Below are 24,891 nucleotides of genomic sequence, written 5' to 3' on the forward strand. Positions count from 1 at the left end.
TCTTAAGTTCGTCTAAAATTTAGTGGAACTGGAATGTAGACAATTGGCAACAATATGCATTTAAGGGTTAAGAGCTTGGTCTCTTAATGGGATGAGAGTGCAATATATATCAAAATAAATGTTTTTACACAAAAAATGTATGTCTTGAGTTAGAAAACATTTATTTTGATATATATCCTACTCGCATCCCACTAAGCGACAAAAAACCTCTTAAAGGAACTAAGCTTTATTTAGAGCAAAAAAAATCAAAAAGTTTTTGATCTCGAATGAGAAAAAAACTGCTTGGCCAAAATGTTAAATGTTGACACCCTCTAACTCAGAGAGTTCGCAACCGATCTTGTTGAAAAATTGTGTTCTATCCAATAGAACTAACCTTGCTGCAAATTTCATCCCGAGCAGAAGACATCGATTTCAAAAGTTGGTTCACTTGACATGAAATCCCCCATATATAAAAAAAAAACTGTTTCATATATACCTCTAAAATCCTACATCGATTTGTACATAAATATGTACATACATATATATGACTGAATGTTACTACACATTTGCTTGTTTTCTCACAATTTTGCCTTCCAAATGTATATGTGTCAAATATTGCTTTTTTTTATTAGGTACATTCATTTTTTGTGTGTTTAAATTACATGCTGGTATTTCTGCTCAATTTATCTTTTCATACGTTTATTTTTTCCACAATTTTTCATTTAACATACAATACAATGTTAATCCACCTGAAAATTCATTCAGGTTTACAAAAAAAAATAATAAAAAAATAAGTATAGAAATGTCTAACGTGATGCATTTATTCATTCATTCACAGCATTTTTATTTTCTCTATTGTATTTTGTGTTGCTATTTCTTTTCGTTTCTTTTTTTATTTTAACTCCTTTACTACAAATCGTAAAAATATTAAAATTCTTTATCATTTTGTTGGTAACATTTAAATAATTTTGTTAAGTTTTGAGCTTTTATAGAGTACTTTCTTAAAGCTCATGTAGAGAAAAGATATGAAGAACCTCAATGATTATTACATTAAATCTTTTCTATATAATTTTCTTTTAAATATTATTTAAAATTTTCAGCAGTCAGGAAGAGTATCTTAAGGTCGGTATAGACGAAACATATTTTGTTTATTTCTTGTTTTTGTCACGAATAGTGTTGATTGTAATGCAAAAAAATGTTTGGTGGAAAAATACCTATTGCCATATAATTTTTTTGTTGTACTAACTAATAAGACACGTTCGTTTTTATATCGTGCATGTTTGGAAATGATTATAAAGAGTTTAAGAAAAAAAGTAAATTCCTAAGATTTCCTTACGTGCATTAACTAACACAGGAACAAAGTGGCAAAATTGTTAAAATAAATAAACATAATTACAAAGCTTTTCGAGTTGACAAAAAATACGGTAATTTTTTTAATTTTAATTAAAATCATCCAATATGTCAAACAAAAATACAACAAATCATAGGGTAATATGATGAACGCGGTTTTTGTTTTTTAATAACTTGTATGTCATTTATTCTCACTTAGTTATTGAACAGTATAGTGTAACATGAATAAAAACACCGAATGCTCACCAAAGCTTATGGTGAATGTGTGGTGATTTTTAAGATATCGGAAATTTTATAACTTTCAATCGATTTCCGGCACGTGTTCTAGTTATCCGATTGCACTTTAATTTTGCAGTAGTTAGTTTTAGCTGCTAATGAACAAAATAAGACCCATCCAACGCAAATCTATTTTTTAAGGTCATGTCTAGTGTTCACTCATATTTCAGAACAAAAATCGATTTTTTATATAAAAACTCAAAATATCTAAATTCGTTAATAACTTGGCCAATAAGCGTTTAATCAAGAAAAGGAGTTCGATCTGTGATCACTCATACTTCAGAACAAAAATCGATTTTTTATATAAAAACTCTAAATATCTAAATTCGCCAATAAGCGTTTAATCAAGAAAAGGAGCTCCATCTGTCATCATAGATCTCTTTCTATGTATCGATTTTGATACAATGTCTGCGTGGCAGATTGTTGCATTAGGGATGCAAGGATCAATTGAGCGAAAATTGTTTGTATACCTGTCCGTACACCACTAACAAAGCTGTTAAACATATTGCCCCCACACGATATATCGGTCTTCTTATTTTAATAGTGCTTATTTTATATCAAATTTTAGTTCTAAATATCAAATTTTAGTTCTAAATATCAAATTTTAGTTCTAATTCAAACTTAACCGTTCTAAGCGTTAAAGAAATGTTATCTTTTAAATTTGCTCCTATGACATCAATTGATGTCGAAAGAACATTTTCTATGTATAAAAAACTTTTCAGATCCAATAGACAACGATTTTTATTTGAAAATTTAAGTCAACATTTTGTAATTTATTGCAATAATAACCTTAACTGAAGAAGTAAGTGACTTTATATTTATATAAACTATCATCAAAAAAGACCTCTCGAGGCCTTTTCATAACTTAAATTCCTTTTGTTTTTATGTTGTATTTATTTTTTGTTATACTTGTTTTAGTTTTTGTTATTTTTGTTTATTATTATGTTACTTTACCTTTTTAGAAATGAATTGTAGTGATTTTTTTAAACAAAAGTATATTTTTTGGTTAAAAATTATGTAAAAGTTTGTTTTTTAAGAGCATAATTTTTAAATTTTAAGAGCATATTTTAAAGTTTTTACTGCATATTTAAGCGCTTAAAACGCTTTTTTTAGAACATATTTCCGGTTTCCTTGGTGATCACTCATATTTTTTTATATAAAAACTCAAAAATATCTAAATTCGTTAATAAGTTGGCCAATAAGCGTTTAATCAAGAAAAGGAACTCGATCTGTGATCACTCATATTACTGACCAAAAATCGATTTTTTATATAAAAACTCAAAATATGTACATTGATTTATATGTATTCTGTTGTTGCTAGACTTAGGTTTTTGACAACAAACTTAGGTTATTTGTCTCTCAGTAGCGCTTCTGTGTATATTTTATTCTATGGCCTATATGAACTATTTTTACCCTTTTCATACCGCTTCTCACAAATTCACAAATCGAACACAAGCATTTTTTTAACTTGGACAGGACAACGTCTGTCGGGTCAGCTAGTTTTTAATAAATCATTATTTGAAAAGTGCTATCTAATAAATACAATTTATACGAAGTAGATATAAAGTAGAATTTTATAAACAAAAAAAAACAATTACGTAGAGCAGTATTGACAATAAGTTTTGGAAGATATTAAACAAACTATTCATACATACATAAACATAAATGATAATAATAGAATATACATAGGAATACTTCACATAAACAAACTCATCTATACATACAATCATACAGAAATACATACATATGTACATAAATTATGAGTTGATGTTTATAACATGGTCTTTGTTCTACAATTTCTAGCATCTAGTATGTTTATGTACTTGCTGACACAGTGCGAAACAATTGAATAAGGTATGGAATTTTACAATCAATCACATATCGCTAAAGAAGAAAAAATAATCTATATATCATTACTTCTATAAGACATCACAAACGGTTTGGCCGATTTTCATTGTGTTTATTAGAGTCGTTTCCAAATACGAAAACAAATGCTTTGACTCAAGACTAGGGTTGTGCGATAAATCAAGCATTCTGACTAATAAAAATACTGATTAATCAATTAAACGATTTATCAACATTTCAGTTTAAACAAAACTATGATTGATCATTAAATTTTAATTTAGATTTTTCAAATTTTAATATTTTCATTCAGAAAAATTGACATGGTTACGACAACTATACTATGTTCTTTGTAACAATATATTGTTGTCGTAAACATAAATTTATTGTTTTAGTTTCAACAATATTTCAGTTACTGTAAACGTTTATATTTTCATCGCAATTATAAATATGAATATTGTTCACCGAATTATAATTATTTTTCCAACAATAACTAATCAATTATACAACTATGAACAATCAAAATCATTCAATTATTCATGAATATGAATAACCAAATTGTTAGATTTATCGAATAATTGTTTAATCAGACATTTTATTGGACACATTGAAAGTCCAAATTCAAAACATAAGCTCAGCAACACCTCTTACAAGTTACAGATTTATTTGCAGGGTCGAATTTTTTATAAAATTCTGAATAAAATAAAAAACGTGCTAACAGTTATGTAGTCCCTATGAAAAGTTACAAACATCCAAAGTTGGAACATTTAAAAAGGGCCTTGCGTATTTTTTTATGTTTTTTCTAAAAAAAGAAATCGTCATAAGTGTCTATAGATTTCAGCAACATTAGCTGTATCTACCTTAATATTATGCTGTTAGACATCTCGGAAATTTTTTGTTATAGAAAATATTAAAAATACTGATGAAACGATTAAAAAATTAAACAATTAACTTCCTTATTTAAATGATTCGCATTAAAGTCATTGTAAGAAAAAACATACATACAAGTATACAATGTATCCCTTATAGACAATAACTGTCACTAATGTCTGATCACTTGGCTTTACTTTAATTTATATATTTCGGGTCAGTTGAAACGTATATGCGCTTTGTAGAGCAGAGAGAAGTCAATTGGTTACTTTATACATCGCAGGTAATCTAGCATTAATTTAATTGTCACTTTAGTGTTTTTAAGTGATCTAGAGTGTAGTCACTTTACTTAGTACAACACTTTAGAAAGTAGTTATTTTACCCACCAGATGTAATCTATTGGAGAGTTGTCGGAGGATGGAATCGGTTATAAGGAATCGGTTATTGGACTGTCTATGAGATGTCTTTTTAACTTCCTATTTAAGGTCAATTAGCACCCGTCCATGTTAAAATAACTAGTTATGTAGCAGATCAAGTAACCTGTTCTGTAGCCAGTAAGTTAGCTGACTCTATGTAGCCGGTATGACAACCCAATGCGTTGAGGACTTTGGACCAGCTATCAGACAGTCTAATTGTTATCCAAATGGGTCAATTGGCTCCCTGTGTTAAAATAATTAGTCAAATAGCTAGTTATGTAAATAGTAGGGTATTCAAATTACTCAATTTTTCTCTTGTTCAAATAAAACGAATAATTCGAATAAGAGATTTTAACTTGTTGGAATAATTCGATCACACGTTTAAAATTAAAATCGAATTATTCGAATAATTAAATTTTTTAAAAAACAGTAAAGCATGAAGTTTTGATGTAGGTTTTTTAATATTTTATTTAATTCAATTATTGATAATGTTAAAAAACATTCGAAAACAAAGTCCATCCTTAAATTTTCATCAGAAATATTCTTATCAGATTTCCTCCCGAACAATCTACAAAACAATTGACTAGCAAACTCTTTAATTTTCATTTTGGAGCTAATTTGAGCTAATTGGACATGCTCCTGTATTCAAGTACAATATAGACATATTAAGAACATTTTGATGTCGTTCATTAATTCTGATTTTAAGACTAACTAATTCTTTAGTAATTGAATTATTCACTTTTTCTAAATTATTTGTAACAAATTGTATTATACCCTCAAGCTCTATCAACGTTACCCAATTTTTGCTTAATCAAATGGTCTTAGGGAATTACACAAATCTGTGAAATGTTTGATATCATTGACAGTAAACGTGGCTAATTTGAAGTCAGACCGTGCATGATTGACGCATTTATAAATACGCAACAAGTTTATTACCATGTTAGACAAAGATGTCCAACGATGTATGTATTTAAATTTGGAATTATGAACAATTTTAAGAAATTTAATAAATTTAAATATATATGTTTTACATTTATTCGTTTTATTAGATTATTCTACGTAAAATTGTACGAATTATTCGTTATTCGAAAATGGTAATTTTTAAATTGTTCGAATAATTATTCGTAAGAAATTACTCGAATGAATACCCTAGTAAATAAGTGTCACCCTAAATGATAGGTAAATTCACTAGATCGTGACAGTCGCCTAGAACTGCTGAGTTTATATTTCTCCGATTGCTTTTGTTATAGTTTGTTTGTTTACAAGTATGTGTATGTAAATACAATTGTGTTTATATTGGATGCATACAATCACATACATAGATACAAAAGTACGTACCGCACATATTCATGCAATTGCATACAAACGTAGAAATATTCTTGTGTTCAAGTTTATTTACTATCTTCTTAAATTTATAATGTTTACTTTGATGTTAGTAATGCATATGTATGCATACAATACTCATCATACGAACATACATATCTGCATGCGTAAATATACACATTAGGGTTGCGCTTATTTAGCATCGATTTTCGATACACCCAAAATCAAGAATTGTTCTCCGTCATCTAGAAACAAAATGCTGAAAATTTGAGTAAAATCGGATAACGTTTCGAGCTAAGCTAATATTTTCCAAAAATAAAAATTAAATGTTATTAAAAATTGTTTTCATTTCACCATAAATGTTTAAATCAGAGACCAAAAATAACTGTTATTAAATTTTTTGAGACTGAAAAAGTTAGGCATAAATCAATGAATAATTTTTACGTTTTCAAATAAGAGTTCTTCATAATAAATATTTTTTTTCGTACTTTTATTTTCGATTTACATTTTTTTACGTTGCCTAATAAGTGTTATTCATAATATGTATTTTTTTACGTTGCTCATAACTTTTATTTTCGATTTATATTTTTTTGCGTTGCTCTATAAGAGTTATTCTAAAGAATATATTTTTTTCGTTGCTCATAACTCAAAAGAAGTTTCTTTCGCCACCTTGGTTGCATTTTATTAGTACATACATTGAATTTAACATTTAAAGTCGCAAAAAATAAGCTTGGTATGAGATTGATGTTTTTTATTGTGTGTTTTTTAATTATGAAGAATTTTGTTTCACAATCAATGTTTTAGCAAACGCATTGTCCGCTAAGTTGCACCTTTTCTCAGTCAACAAAATACGCAAAGCAGAAAATGATCTATCAACAGAAAGCCGTTTAGCCGGCAGTGCATAGACAATATGAACCAATTTATTTAAAAATTGCAAAAGTATACTTTTCCTCTTCCTAATATTGCAACAAATCGGCTTCTACGTCCAGTCTCATAGGTTTAAAGCTCTCTATTTCAGCTATAGCTGCTAATAACTCTCGCGATGTATTGCCTTTGTCATCTTCTGAAGATAAATCCACTTCAAGTTCTCTAATTGATGTTCCGAACAACGATGACGTATTTAGATTCGTCGATTCGTCAATCAGAAAATCGGATATTGGTTGAAGTGGAGATACTTCAGGTGAAGTTAAATCGAAAATAAAAGTTATGATTAACGAAAAAAAATATTTATTATAAATAACTCTTATTAGGCAACGTAAAAACAAAAAAATCAAAAATAAAAGTTATGAGCAACGAAAAAAAATATTTATTGTGAATAACACTTATTGAAAAGCAAAACTTATTTTCATTGAAAATAACTATTATTTAAAGAAACAAAAATTTATTTCTACAATATAACAGTTATGGCTAAATTTTTTTAGATATTTCTTATAACAGTTATGTCTCTGGTTTAAATATACAAATTTTCTGACATCAATAAGCCATTATAAATTTATACCAAAAAAACGTTTCGTCATAACACAAATCCCAAATTTTATATTCTCAACGAAATTTATGGCCTTTTTTGTTAGCGTTTCCGTTTGGAACGAAAAAATAAAAATTTGGTATTTTATAAAACGAAACGATATTTGCGATCCAAGTAAATTTTTTGATATGGTACCAAGTTTGAAAACATATGTCAACTTTCTGCCAAATAAATTATTTTAATTTATTTTATTTTTCGACAAATAAAATTTATTGTTTCGTTACGTCTCACGTTGTGTTCAAATAGTATCAAAGTGGCGATTAATTGAAATTTTAGTATAGGGTAAATGTAGATAAAATTCTGAGTCGCTAGCTGTAAAAATCAATCAACTAAGTTGTTTACTTTTTTCAGTGGGCAAATTATGATTTTTTTAAAAAAAGTGAAAAAATTTATAAAAAAATAAATCTGGTTGTTATTTATTGAACAAGACCAGATAGTGATGATGATAATGATGCAAAAGATTATAATAATAATGATGAAGAAAATACTGATAATGACGATTATGGTAATTGGGATATTTGTGGTGAATTTGAGAATGCAGAATAATACAAATATTTTAATATATTTTTTATCAAAAAGGTAAAACGAAACCTAAGATTCCCCAAAAAGTTTTAAATTTTTTTTATTTTTTTAGATTATTTTTACATTTACTGAATTTACATTTTTAAACCCTTGTGAAATTTTAGAACATTATCACAATATAACATGATAGGATACCTTGTGAATCCAGAACATTTTGACCATTTTGACCCTGGATATAAAAGGGTTAAAAATGTCCAAGAAATTTATAATTAGAAGATAGTAAATAAGCAACACAAAGAAACAATTTGTAATTAAATATTAGAAATGGAAATGTTTATTTTTTTAAATTTTAACAAATTTGTTACTGAAAACTAAATTTTCACGAAATTCTTTGTCAATTTTTCGAGTTGTATTTTAAACTTTTTTCAATTAACTTTTATATTTTTTTCTAAAAATTGGTTGTGCCCGGCACATAGCACAGAGGGATGGCTTCATAAATTTGTTGGCAAAAAATTATAAGGAGTGGTAGAGCGCTGAAATTTGGCACAGAGAATTTATAGACCAAACTAAGAAAAAAATAAAATGTTATCAAAATCGACCACGCCCACTGCCCATACAGTCCAAATCGATTTTTTCGCATAAAATTTTTCCTATACAAGTAAAAGTCTAGAAATTTGGTACATATATTATTTTCATCCTTTTCGGAAAACTATTTTTTCTTTTAATCGAAACAACTTTCATTTTATTAAAGAAACAGCTAGGGGGAAAGTGGGGCTACATTTTTTTTTCCATGGAAAATCATAAATAAAATAATTTTTAGAGACTTATAGATTTGGGCATATTCTCTTAACGGTTTATGATATCCCCATAATTTTTTTTTTATTTATGGAGAAATGTTATAATTTTCAAATATGTTAAAGGTAAATGGTATTATTAGGAAAATTATACATATGTATGTATAAACCACTGAATTGCGTGAAAATATAAATAAATTTTCGCATGGACTTTACTTAAATTTTTTAAAAATAAAATAAAATTTTTCTTAAAATTATAAGTGTACATTTCATCTTTAAACATTTCTCTACAAAACTGCATCATTTGATTTTTGAAATTGACTGTTTGAAAAATTGACTTTTTGACAACAAAATCCCTTTGTGCATAGCCAACTTTTTAATAAAATTAAGTTCAAAAGCTTGATGTGTATTAATTTTTAACTTTTTAACTTTAAAACTTGATTTCTGTCCCGCTTGAGTGCTCCAAAAAAAATTAATTTCGAGTTTTGACCGAAATTAATTTTTTGTGTAAAATATTAGGATGATAGGACAATGTTAACTAGTGCCGCAACGACTTTGAACTTTTGAGGTGCATTTACAAGGGGAAAAAAGTAGTTTTTTTTAGTTTTTGTAAACATTTTGCCATTAAATAATTACTTTAGCAATTTAATTTAAAAGAATCGAAATGTTTACGTAATTGTCGTTCTAATAAGATATAAAAGACAAAAATTGGTTAAAAAATGTTAAAGTTATTAAAAAATCGCCATGCCATTAACTAATATTTTGGGCATATTTTTGCGAAATAGCCGAACTTCCTTACTGTTATGGATTTTAAGTAAAACTTATTCAGAATATTACAGCCGATGACAATATAATTTTTTCGAAAAAAAAAATGTTTTTTTTTGTGTTTTTGGCGATTTCCCCTTTACTCGGTGTAGGGTATTATATGGTCGGGCTTGAGCTACAATACATTCTTGTTTTAATGGGTTTTTTTACAACATCTAATTTTATAGTAACTCGTTAACCGGGAGCAGGAGAATATCGAAAAATTACAAAATAAGGGCCATCCTAACACATACAAACTATTATATATGTAACTATGTATGAGTGTGTGCAAATGCATATTAATGTGTGTGTTATGGATGAATGAATGGGTTTTTGTAAAAAGTGAGGAACATCTATTGTGTAATTGAAAACTTTAAATATCTATTATGTAAACAACGAACACACAATCACACTCAGTCACCCACTCAGCCGCACAGGCACAAAAGTAATGCCTGAATGTTTGCATGTACATACATATGTACATATGTATGTATCTATGTATATTTGAAAGTTTTAAGCAAATACAGGACAATCAGGACATTGGATGACATTGATGTTAGTTATTGTTAAGACTCCTACTTGTGCCAAGCACAAGTTTTCTTTAAATAAAATTGAAAATATTAAAATATTTTATAAAGCCTTTACAAAGAAAACTATTAAAAGTAGATTTTGTAATACAGAACATACAAATAATTTATTTAATAAAATTTTAACTTATTTGCAGAGAAAACATTTGTTACCTATTTGTTTAAAACTCAGACTTTTTAGATATTTTATTTAGAAACTCTTTGTAAATGTCGCCAAAGCTACAAGCTGTAAATAAATAACTTTTTTTGTTGTAAGAATAACTAAATTTGTAGCTTTGTATTTAGTTACAACAGAACTATTTAAATCATTAATATTATCAAGAGACATATAAATAAATGGGGAAAATAGGAACTATAAAAACGATTTGTAATTTCCTTTTTACTGACTGACTGCATACAACTACATATCCACATACATCTATATAAACTACTCTCACATCATATACATATACTTGTAAGGACATGTGTAAGAGTGTGTGTGTGTGTCACAAAAAAAAAGCGTTCGCAAAACTAAATTTACGACATGACGTTTGCAATAAATTACCACAAAAAATATACACAGAGGAACTTAAATACGTACAAATATATCATGCGAGTACGAGTGTGTGTTTAAAAATAACACAGATTTTTGGATTTTATATTTTTCATGACTTTTTACATTTGTGTGTGGTAATAATATTAAGAAAGTTAATCGAAGTCATAAGAGTCAGATTTTTATGTTTGAAAAGAAATGTCTAAAAAGGATCAAGATGAAATTAAATAAGTATGAGGAAAGTAAAATTCGTTCTTTCTTACTTGTGATGAGAACGTATGTATTGATCACATGTTTGATTTGAAACGTGGAAAAATAAAGTAGAAATTAAGGGCCTGTATTGCATTTTAGTTTAGTACTTAGAATTAATTTGTGGAAAATTTTATCAGGATTTACGCATAATCAACATACATATTTATGACTGCTCAAACAGTATTTCGGGGGGAATTTGGGTCCGATATTGCCCATTTTCAATACTAAACAATCCTTATCAACAGAGAGTATTTGTCCTATCGTGGTTTCAACAGACAAACGGACGGATATAGCTAGATCAATCGTCTTAGAATCTTATGAGGACTCAGAATATACATACTTTTTGGTTATATGACCAATATTTCGATATATTACAAAACGGAATTACAAAATCAATATAACCCCATCTTTTTTGATGGTAGTTTTAAAAATCTGCAATAATAAAAACGCACGAATAAAATAGATGATGTCAATAGGAATTTTTTAGCTCAATAAGAAACTATTAAGAATGAAGCTAAGATTTCAACTAGCTCCCATACAAATGTTTTATAAATATCTTACATCTGCATTAGTAGACTCGAAGCCAACTAAATACACACAACTTTTTCAAATCGGTAAACTCAAATATTTCACGATCAACTAATATTGTGAGAACTGTTTCAAAACAAAAGTTTCAAAATTTTTACAAAAATGGAACTTATACATTGTTATATATAAGCGATTTAAAAAAATTTCCAATATTTTTGAATATGTACTTGTTAAAAAAAGGCCTCAAAAATTACTAATAGTCAAACAAATTCTAAGTTTAACATTAAATTAAAAAAATGTGGTTAATGCTGGTTCACACACGTCAAGTTTACTTGAGCAAGGCTTGAGTTTATAGAAGAGAAAATAGGAAAATCTTTACAATTTCCTTCCCTCTATCATCTACAAAGTCAAGACTTGCACAAGTGAACTTGACGTGTATTAACCAGCTCTTGTATTGGATTTTTGAAAATGTTGGTGCTCCTAAAGTTCTTAAATTGTTGTCCCTAATCTTAAAACCAAATGCTGGAAATTGGTAAACGTTTAGTGGTTGCACATATTATCTGAATTTTTGGTCAACGTTTTAGTGTAGAAGCCCAACTTTGCTGTCTGATTTGACACCTGATGTAAAAGGGTTATATATCGTCATAAAGAATTAAAGAAATAATTAATCTAAAGTTAAATATTATACAATTTATTGACCAAAAACAATATTTCATCGAATACATTCAAATTCGGTCCACACGCCGAACTAATATAACCACAATTGTTAAAATTTGCATTTATAATCTTAATTTAGCATTTATTGGAATCTAGGATTTTTTTAAATTTTAGGATAAACATTTGGCACCCGAATAGCAATGATATAAAGTCATATTTATTGATGATATCGACATGAGATATGGCAAATGCAAATCCCCAAAAATTAAAAGAAAGGGCTCGTCACTCCCTGTAGAAAAATCCTTTTTTATTTAACTGTTAAGCTAACAACAAGATTTGACCACAAACTTAATAATAACTTTCATTCTACCTTTATTAATATTACATCGTATTAAATTTTTAAATAAATCTCATCTAACCACACTTTATTAAGACATGATTAAAATTTCCCGAAATCTATTTAACTAATGGGTACTTTTATTAACTTTATATTTCTTAAATTGCCATAATCAAATTGCAAACAGTCAACTGACTGAATAAGTTATTTAACAAAAAAACAAGTGAACTCAACTCTTAGCTTAACTCAGCTAAATATTATGAACCTCCTGCTGTCAAGACAACTTTAACAAATTATGATCCACTGAAAGTAGCAAGCAACCAAAGAAACAAAGCAAAAATATATATTAAAGGAAACAAATCCCTAAAATAGAAACAAAGACGCAACTACCACAGCTCGAAAATCAGCATCATCCAATTTATCTAACGTAGAACAAAAAAAAAACACATTTGTAGCCGTTGGATTTTCTTTTCCTTTAGCTATAATTTCATTTCTTTTAAGTTTAATATACTATAGGTACTATTTTTTTTATTATACACAATATTTTTTGGTTAAGACTTGGTGTCATTGTATATTTGTGTTCAAAATTGTCTACTTCCACTTTATGTTGCCATTTCTTTTCTATTCTTATTTCTTATTATTTTCTTAACGTTAAATTTACTTTACAGCAAAAAGATTTTCGAAAATATGAATGAATATAATTTTACTTGACTGCATGAACGGATTTTGGTTGGTGGAAGAAGAGTGTTGTTAACAGTATCATCATCAGCAGTGGCATCATCATTGTTGGTCACCGGTCAGCATAAATACATGGGATTTAGCTGGGAAAAATAATAGATAATAAAGTAGAAAGAACATTTATGAAGTCATACTGCTGTCATTGTTTGTGAGAGTTAAAACTCTAACAATAGTTGTCATATGAAGAACAGAGTTGGGATAAGAGAAGTATGCTGCAGAATAAAATTTGCAAAGTTTTGCAACGGACTGAAATATATTCCACTTGTAGTAAATACGCTAAAGTATGCCGCGATCGTTACTTTGAAGACAACTTTTTACCACTCATCCACACAAATCGGCCGAGACCATATCCTGAGCTCCTCTAGCGATTTAATGTAACGAGATTCCATGATAACCATACTAGCTCTTCAGTATATCAATTGATTGACCGTCTAGTTGGATTCACATATTGAGTTTCATAGTTGGGGGTAGTGCACTAAATGTTGATTGAAATCAGCATTGCACTATCACTCACTAATATTGCAAAACATTTAGTTTGCACTATTTTTTATCAGCTTTAGTGATAATGCTTATTGTGCAAATATAGTGCAAAATTTTTTAACTCACTATCACTAATGTTTAGTGAGGCTGCTAATTTTCAACTTATCACTAAATATGAACAAAATGATTGCACTAATTTTGCACTATCACTAAGTATTAGTGCAAACTGCAAAATTAGTGCACTACCCCCATCTATGATGAGTTTTAGGGTCATTATTACAACTTGTCTTTATAGTTAAAGTTAACTTTAAGGGTACCTTTTTCTATTGCTTAAAGTTACCTTTAACTATAAAGACAAGTTGTAATAATGGCCCTTAGTGTATTAAAAACTTTAACTTAAAAAAAATCAATATACTCCAAAGCATTTAAACTATATTTTATTAGTAAGAAATTATTTTAGCCTTCATAAGGGTTAAAATTTACTGACGTTAACGATCTTCAGGTCACATTTGACCCAAATAGAAAATATATTTTTTTCCCCAATTTTTTTAAAACCAAAATAAGTCATAAAATATGAAAAATATCAATCACTTACTTGTGAAGGTTAAAAAGGTAATCAAAATAAGAATTAAAGGTAAATTTTTTGTTAATAGAATGTTTATTCTTTATAATAATTATATGATTTCTTTTGTTATGTTTTTCCATGAACTGTTTTTGTTTTAATAACTATTATTTTAATAAATAAAACTTAGTTTCTTCGTATTTCTAAGCGTTTTAATATTTTGCCCAAAAAAACGGTTAACCGGTTATTATTAAAAAACCGAAACCGGTTTATATTAAATTGCAATTTTTCGAAGAAATCGAACTTCCCTTCAATAGATCAATTAATTCAAAAGCTGTTTGACAGACGACACCATCTTGTTGTAACCGCATATCACTGATTTTGTCCAAAATCTTCATCCATTCGTCATTAATTCCATTGTTAATTCATTCAATTCAAATTAAAATAGAAATTAAAATGCTACCAATTCATAGAACTCCAAATACACTGAAAGTAAAATGTTCACTTCTGACACAACAAAACGCTGATACGCCCGAACTTAATTTTGTGTAGTAGAATCCAATGATTTACTCCGTTTTAAAGCATCAGGTCAAAATCTGGAGATATTACATTTTTGAATTTTTTTATCTCTCAAGCGATTTTTTTATATTTTAAGGAAAAGACTTGGAAAAATCTTTTGAACTGACTTTATTTATTGTCGAAACTTAACATAAAAATTTATGAAATTCTTCATGAGTATTTAAAACCAACGGTACGTATGTTTAATATTATTAAGCAAACTAATACAAATATCACTCATACTCCCCATGATCGCTGAGACAACTTCCCCAAAACAAACAACTAAGAAAGTATAGTCGGTCAAACCCGACCATATGATTCCCTACACCGAGTGGATTATTATAAACAGTTTTCTTTTAAAATTTATAAGGAAGCTATGACTAATTATGGAACAATTGCCATAAAACTAGGTGACATGTCTTTTGTATATATTTGTGTGTCATTTTATTTGAATACCAACATTTTTATGAAATCTGTAAAGGTTTAAATTATTTCGGGAAGTTATATCGCTATCGTTATAAAATTTGGTGGCATGACTTTTGTATATACAGTGAATGTCACTTTATTCATTAGTTTATTTATTCATTAGTTTTGGGTATAATTTTAATTGCCCTTATCCACAAATAAAAAAATTGGGTAAGACTGTCAGTGCCCAGAATATCAATGCTTCATTTAAAATCGTAAAGGCACTAAAAAATAGCAAATGATACCCTACAAAGTATTAGGATTATTTAATATTAACATTTTTTTTTAATTTTTAAAGTTTTAATTATAATTTAATATAATTGTACGAATTTAAGTGAAATATAAATTTTGTGATGTTCTTTAATTTTCATCAATATTTGTATTGAATTTTATTTGAATGCCAAAATAGCTAGTTATAGTGATTTTCGGAAGTGGGCCTTATATGGGAACTATGACTAATTATGGACCGAACATCATAAAATTTGGTGGTGCGAGTTCGGTTTGTATAAAACTTATTTGTGCTGAATTTGGTTTGGATATCTATGTGTATAACAAAGATATTTATGAGAGCTTAACTATTTTCAGAGGGGGCAATCGTAAGGGGGCTAGGATAAATAATGGACCGATATTAACCAAATTCAATAGGGGCAATAAAAAAGCTTATACCAAATTAGTTTATTTTTGAAATTGCTTGATTACAAGGCTTACATGGACGAACATTGCTTAATCGACTCAGAAAGTGATCCTGATCAGATATACTTTAAAGTGGGTATTGGGACAATATTTTTGAAGGTTACAAACATCAGCACTAACCCAATATAGCCTCCCCACTATGGTGGTGTAGGGTATAAAAATTACTAATACTTCCATATTCATTTCATTCACAATACTCTTCTTTCACTTAACTCGTATTTTGTACTCGCTAATGTCTATGAATATATTGCATGGAACTGTCATTTATGGATTTGTTGATGTCAGGTAAAAATGAAAACGAAAAGGAAAACGAAAACGAACACAGTAAATGGGAAATGAAGTGAAAAACTAGTTTTGCTTTGTGTTAGATTGGCCATACAAACTGTCTGCACTGATAATAGAATTTGTAATACAAAAGATTATAACGATTTAGAATTATTGCTGCCAACAAAGACTAGCTTTCACTCAGACCAAGGGGGAAAATCGTCATCAATAGAAAACCACAATAAATAATATATTTTTCAGAAAAAGATTTATTGCCTTTGTACGATTAATATTGAATTGTGAAATGACAGAGATTTGATAGGAAATTATTAATATGATGAAGAAAAAGAAGCAAACTTAATCAGAAATGTTTAAAATAAAATTATGTTCATTATTACGCCACACTAACAACAGTGACTGACTGGTTAGCTGGCTGACAACAGCAACAACCATTTCCTTAATGCCACCCACAAGTGGTTGCCATTAGTTTTGTTGTTACTAGTTGTTTGTGTTATGACACAATAACGGAAATGAACAAGAAACTTTTCAATTGAGTTTTCCGTTATGCCTTCTTCTTCCTCGTCTTCTTAGTCTTCAATTTTTAAGTTGTCTATTAAGAATAAGACACACAAGCCACACAAAAGCAAACAAATTGAAAAAATACTAATAGTGATAGTTGGGGATAAAGAAATAGCAGCGATTTTAGAGAAAATAATTAAAAATTATTAAAAAATTGTTGCTAAACTACCAACACAACAAGTACAGTACAGTAGGGCAGAAACAAATAAATCTGGCATTTCTAAACGGATGGTCCGATCGGGATAGTATTTGACGTGGGCGTAGCCCACAAATGCTCCAGGGACGGTGCTATGGGGGCTCAAAGTAGGGTACCTTCGACATGTAAATTTTGAACACGTGCAATTTGTTTGTTTCCCATTCGATTTCAAAGATTTTTTGGAAAAGCGCTCGGCTAGGTCTTGAAAAAAAATTTGTTTGTTGAGTTAATTTTTGGTCAAAAATATTTAAAACTCCGTCGTTCAAAAATATTGAAAAAAAAAATGTATATTTTTTTTCCAAAATCAAAAACTTTTTTGAATTTTTTTCAAAATGGGCCCCTTTTTCCACAAAAGAAAGCTTAGGTCTTTTCCTTGAAGATCTTTTTGGTCACTTAGTGGGATGCGAGTTGGATATCTACCAAAATAAATATTTAGACATCAAATTTTTTTTTTTTCAAAATAGACCCTTTTTATAATTATTTTTTGCTCAAAAGAAAGCTTAGGTGAATTCCTTTAAGAGGTTTTTGGTCGTGAGATATATATCAAAATAAATGTTTTGTAACTCAAAAAAAGTCAAAAATGTTTTAGATTTTGGATAAAAAATGTCAAACATTTTTTTGTAATTTTTTTCCGAAATATCTAAACTATTTGGGACACATTTTGCTAAGAACAATAGGTAATACGTTACATGGATGAGAAAATACACCTGTTTGGCCAAAATGTTGAATTTTGTTCCCCTCTAACTAAGAGAGTTCTTGACCGATCTTGTTGAAAAATTGTGTCTGAATTACTATCCAGTAGGACTAATCTTCACTTCATCCTAGAACTTCATCCCGATCGGAAGACATCGATTTCAATAGTTGGTTCACTTGACATGAAATCCCCCATATTCTTACATAAACTTTCTATTGATTTGATTATGGTTATACATATACTTTAATGCACAGTGCTTAAAAGCCCTAAGCTTTATTATATTTTTAATAAAATACATAGTAAATTAGAATTTATCTTAGAAATATTCATATATATTATGTAAAAGGTCAAAGTTTTCAATCTCCAACCATAATTTGAGGCGTGCAGATTTAGTAATTTAATTTCAAATATATAGGTTCGAATAATGAACTGCTACCTTTTTATACACCATTTATTATTATTTTACAAACATCAACTCAACTTTTATGATATTTATAAAAAAAATAAAAAACGAATCAACAACATCATTAGAAACAAAATATCAAAATATATTCATAAACAAGTATGTACTAGTTGAAGACTATTAACAAGCTACATAAAATATAAAAACACAACAATTTACTACTAGGAAAAAAGTATTTTTCAAGTTACATTCATAACTTTAATTTATACGTTGAATAAAAACTAACTGAAATGAACTCAACAAATGCTAATTTTATAGACAAGTACATAACCACATCAACAGCAATATGATGTTTGTTTGTCTGTGCAATTCTATTCCATACACAGAGTAACTCAGGACTTAAAAGTTGTAGTGGCTGAGTAAGAAGCTTAAACATAGTAAAGCTTCCGGAAATCAACATCTTCCGTAACAGTTTATGCGTTTATCCTCCCACACAACGATAAAGTTTTTACATTAATTTTGCATTTAGTAGAAAAGTTTTGTTGTTGGTTTGTTGTGCATTCAGTCATGCTACAAAAACAAATACTACTACATGTTGTTGAATCTGTTGAACATTAAGTTGCTTCAAAATTACCCGTTTTTAGTTTATATTTCAGAATATTCCATTTACATTTAAGAAATTCTTATTGCATTTCAGAATTTTAAAACTAAATTTTCCAATTGTATCGGATCGTAGTCAAAAATATATATGTATATGTATATATACTCTGGATCCTTATAAAATTCAAAGGCGATATAATTATGCCCGCCTGTCTGTTAATTCACGATAGGGCTTGGAGGAAGGCACTTAGGGGGTGAAATTTTCGCGAAAATATTATTTGTTAGACCTGGGCAAAATCGGTCCAGTCAAACAAATTTTAGAACAAAATGTCAGTCACACGGTGGCTCAGATTGATTTAGTGCCATTGGTTTGAAAATATATCAAAAATAAGGTAGCCAAAAGATTTATTCAAAATATTGGGAATTGTGGACGTGGCATGCTGGTAAACACAAATATTTTATTTATTATAGAAATAAGTTAATTTTTATACCGACCATCAAAAAATGGGAGATATATTTATTTTGGCATCCGTTCGAAACACATCGAAATATTGATCGTATACCCAAAAAAGTATATAGCTATGTCCGTCCGTCTGTCTGTCTTTAGGACCCAAACGAAATATAAATAGGTTTGTTCGGTATTGAAAATGGGCAATATCGGTCCATGATTTCACCTAGCCCCCATACATATGTCCCCGGAATACTGTTTGAGCAGTCATAAATATGTTGATTATGCGGCAGTCCTGATAAAAATTTGCACAAATAATTTCTAAAATGACTTGTCAAACTATTATAATGTTTAATATCGTGATGAAATTGGACATAAACAAGTTTTATATGAACCTAAATCTTTATACCAACTTTTGTGAGGATCCCTATGTCACATATTGATTGTAGGTTTTCAGTATTCGGCATAGCCGAATATAACACTCTTAGTTGTTTTGTATTTGATCAGATATAAAAAGGAGTTATGTAATATTCGACATATAAAATATATATATAAACATTGATTAAGCATTAACTATTTTTAAAACTTTGATAAGTTACCCGGCCTTAAAGTTACATATTAAACATTGTTAACGTAAAAATTACACAGAATTTTAAATCAAGAGAAAGGATATATATTAATGTAATATTAATACCAACTTTTAAATATTACTAATAGTTATTTGTATTTTTTTAAATAATATTTCAAGAAGAGTATGCAATTCAAAAGATTTAAATATAATATATATAATTTATTTGATCTTTTTTAAACTGAGCTGAACAAAAATATTCGATGTTGTCGAATAATTCGAGACATAAAACACAGTATGTTAAATAACTCGAAAACCGTCCTTTTGTTTATAAAAACACGAAAATTTAGGAAAAATCGTTTTTTTAATATCGAAAGCCAGATATTTATGATCATAGCTCGAAACTATTATCGACAATGGACTGAATTTTATATATGGGGCATTTCATGTCAAGTGAACCAACTTTGGAAATCGATCTATTAGATAGTAACTCAGGCACAATTTTTCAACAAGATTGGTCGAGAACTCTCTGAGTTAGAGGGGGTCAAAATTTGATATTTTGGCCAAGCAGCTGTCTTATCCATGTAAGTTATTATCTATTCTTAGCAAAATGTGTCCCAAATAGTTTAGATATCTCTTTCTTAAATCTTTCGAAAAAAAAATAAAAAATTTTTAATATTTTTTTTCCGAAATCAAAAACTTTATTGACTTTTTTTTTAAATGGTCCCTTTTTTTCTTAAAATAAAGCTTAGATATTTTCCTTGGAGACCTATTTGGTCACTTAGTGGGATGCGTGTAGGATATCTATCAAAATAAATATTTTGCAACTCAAAACATACAATTTTTTACTTTTATTGCAAAATCTTTTTTTTTAATTTTTTTTTAGCTCAAAAAAAAAGCTTAGGTCCATTCCTTTAAGATATTTTTGGTCGCTTATTGGGATGCGAGTGGGACATCTATCAAAATAAATATTTTGTAACTTAAGACATACAATTACTGACTTCTTTTTTGCAAATTCGAACTTTTTATTTCAAAATGGGACCTTTTTAATTTATTTTTTTTTTGCTAAAAAGCTTAGTTGTTTTGCTTGGGAGAACCGACTACCAAAAAAAAGTCCAATATGAGGCCGATCCTAATATGTATATACATATTTATTATGTAGTTTTTTGTATTATATTTAAAGTGTTGTAATTTGTTTTTGCAACAAGTTCTTGTTGTTATTTAAAAGAGTTTGTTTAGTGTATTAATTTACTAATACGTTTTTTAAGTACAAAACACACTGTAGTGTTGCGTACTTATTTAAGTGATTTGGAGATGATCGAGTATTTGAAGTATGTATTTATAACTATTAGAAGTTTTAATAAAATATATATGTATATAGTTTTAAGGAATTTCACAAATTTTATGAATTAAAATTGATATTTATATTTGTTTTATTTTTTGAGATTAAAAGCCTGCTTATAAAATTTTTATGTTAATCACTCAGTTTTTAAATATTTTTTTAATGATTTTCATAACAATTTTCTAAGTAAACGTTATATTCGTATTACTAAATCTTATTACTAAATTTGATTAATATTGGTAAAATTTGATTGATAAATAGACTTACCCATAACTGCCATTATCATAAATTAATAATGTCTGAAATAAAAAAAGAATATGAACTTTAATTGTTTTCTTAAATTTGAGTATTATCAAATGCTTAAAATGTATTTATATACTTTCAACTAAAGCTCTTATAAACCAAAGAAAATTATGGCTATATCAGCGTCTACAATTGCTTACAGATTTACTTATAATATATATCAATATATATGAAATTTTTTACAAATTTGAAATCCTTTATTTTTTATTTAATTAACAATTTTAGGATTTCTGTTTTCGACCAAATTTTTATCAATGTTGGGTAATTTTGCGCAAAATATGCGTAGTTACCCGTAATTCAATCTTTTTTTGATTGCAAATAATAGCTGTTTAGCAGTTTAAAATTTATTTATTCAAATTTACACAGCAACAGTTTCAATAGTCACTATGTGGTTTTTTAATTCACAATAATACTAGGGTATTCAATCGATTATTTTTTATGAAATTTTTTACAAATTTGAAATCCTTTATTTTTTATTTAATTAACAATTTTAGGATTTCTGTTTTCGACCAAATTTTTATCAATGTTGGGTAATTTTGCGCAAAATATGCGTAGTTACACGTAATTCAATCTTTTTTTGATTGCAAATAATAGCTGTTTAGCAGTTTAAAATTTATTTATTCAAATTTACACAGCAACAGTTTCAATAGTCACTATGTGGTTTTTTAATTCACAATAATACTAGGGTATTCAATCGATTATTTTTTATGAAATTTTTTACAAATTTGAAATCCTTTATTTTTTATTTAATTAACAATTTTAGGATTTCTGTTTTCGACCAAATTTTTATCAATGTTGGGTAATTTTGCGCAAAATATGCGTAGTTACACGTAATTCAATCTTTTTTTGATTGCAAATAATAGCTGTTTAGCAGTTTAAAATTTATTTATTCAAATTTACACAGCAACAGTTTCAATAGTCACTATGTGGTTTTTTAATTCACAATAATACTAGGGTATTCAATCGGTTAACCGATTAAAATTGGGCGGTTAACTGTTCGAATAATTTAAAATTGATTTTCAAACAAACAAATAAACCGATTAATTTGTGTCGATTAACCGATTAACCGAAATTTTTTTTTTTGCAATTTATATAGAAATATAGTTTTAAACACACAAATGTTATTTCTTAACTCGTGAACATTCCCTTCTAGCAATAGGTTTTTTATATATAAACTGAGTGACCAATTGGGATACATTTTTGGCTTTTATGTCGTCGATGTGTTAGGAATTGAACCGTTTTTTTTTTTTAAAAACGAAAGTTGAACATTTGAATTTTTCTCGTAAAAATTGGAAATGGGCACATAGTGCAATGATGTGATGGATGATTTTATATGCTTAGAAAAAACTAAAAAAATAACTGAGAAATTGGATATTCTTAATTATGCCTTACTTTCGATTTCTCCATGTCAAGTTTTATTAAAACTAAAAAAATCGTTTAAAAGGAAAACATTAAAATATTTTCTTGTATATTTATTTGTTTTTGATTTTACGTTTTTTTATTTTTATTAACAAAATGCTTATATAAGTACACAAAATTCGTGTTTTTCTTTTCAATTTAAAAGTAAAATAGAAATTATATGGTTAATCGAATAATTTAAAATTAACCGATTATTAACCGATTAAATCTAAACCCCGATTAATTATTTGCTCGATTAAGCGATTAAACCAGAAACCCGATTGATTGAATACCCTAAATAATACACACACTTAAATTACACTTTATAATATACAAGAATGCAGTTGATGTTAACTCTAACAGCGCCTATGATAAACTTAAAACTGACTGTAACCGCTGCCACTATTTATAAACAGCGCCATCTTTCTTCCAGTAGCTTCATGAAAGTTCTATTTATACAATGATCAACTCAAAGCTTTTATTCAATGTTGTATGTTCCACAGCTATGTTAATAATATCCATATATATGTTAATAAGAAAGGAAAGGAGCTAGCTGACTGAAAAGTTTCACAAAAATTTAATTTATGTAGGTTTGATTGGTGTTGAAAATGGGCAATATCGGTCCATAAGTTCACCCATATCAGTGTATTTTTACTTATTCTAACGTTTCGAATTCAAATCTAAATTTTCATAAAAAGCGAAATTGGCACAATTGTTCACTAAGTTAGCAAAGTAACATTACAATACACTTAATAATGTAACATGTTTTGTTTGTGCCGACCACTGGTCTAAAAGTATGTATGTGTATACATATGTTCACAATGTTCTAATATTTCAACAAATAAGCAAATTACTTGGACTTATACGACTTTTTTAAGAACAAACAATATATATAAGTAATATTAATCTTCTAATGTGTTGTTTAAATATGACTTAAAGAATCTAAATCTAAAAGTTCAAAGAACTCCAAAAAATATGATTTATCATCTATTAAATCAAAATTAATTATAAAAATTAATTTCAGCCATTATTTCTTCTTTGTAAACAATAAAGCAAAAACTGCAGAAAGGCAAATACAACTTACTCAAGAAGAATGTTCATAAATTTGTCTCCATTTATCGCCTCATAAAACATAAAGCAAAAATCTTTTAAAATATTTCGTACATTTATAGTTTTACTATTTAACAAACAGTGATAAAAACAGTGTTTTTTCTTCTTTTTTTTGTTAAAAGAGAAACCCCCACAATCCTTTCAGACAAATTTATTTATGACTTAAGTTGTTACAGCTAAATGTCATTTAAAATTCATACTGATGCAACAACAACGACAACAGCAAAGAACATTTAACCGAAACGAACTTATATTGAAATGAACGCAAAAGACACAGCAACAACAATAATACATAATAACAACTACAATATATCAAAGAAGAAAAAAAAGGTGTAAAGAATCGGCAACGACTTGTTGATACCCTACTGGTGATTTTGTTTTTTAATGATGCATTTTTGGTTAATATTTTGTAAAATTAAATATTTTAGTTATAGATTTTAATTATTCAATAGTGTATTTTTCCTCCAATTAATTTGATTTTACCTTTATAGATCTATAGACATATATAACTTATCACTATTAATTCTCCCAATTCAAAGCAGACCAGAACGCTAATAAAATAGCAAACTAACCAATAACTAACTAATAGTAATAAATACCATATGTAGTGAGGTTTATAAAAAGGCACCATCTAGAAAATAAATAGTCGTAAACTTACAAAAACAGATAAAAGAATCACAAAAAGTTCTAAAAGAATACACAAAAACATTTGCAATGAAAACAAAAAGTAAGAAATATATTCACTCTTACAAACTCTGTCCGTTTACATTGAAAGAAGAAATACACAGCTAAATGCAACAAATGCGTTAAATGGCACAAAAAGAGTGTAACTTCCTTTTAAAACTTTTGATAAATTAAGATGAGTTGAACATTCAGACACTATTATACGTACTATA

This window comes from Calliphora vicina, chromosome 1 (genome assembly GCF_958450345.1).
Source record: "Calliphora vicina chromosome 1, idCalVici1.1, whole genome shotgun sequence".
Classification (NCBI taxonomy): domain Eukaryota; kingdom Metazoa; phylum Arthropoda; class Insecta; order Diptera; family Calliphoridae; genus Calliphora; species Calliphora vicina.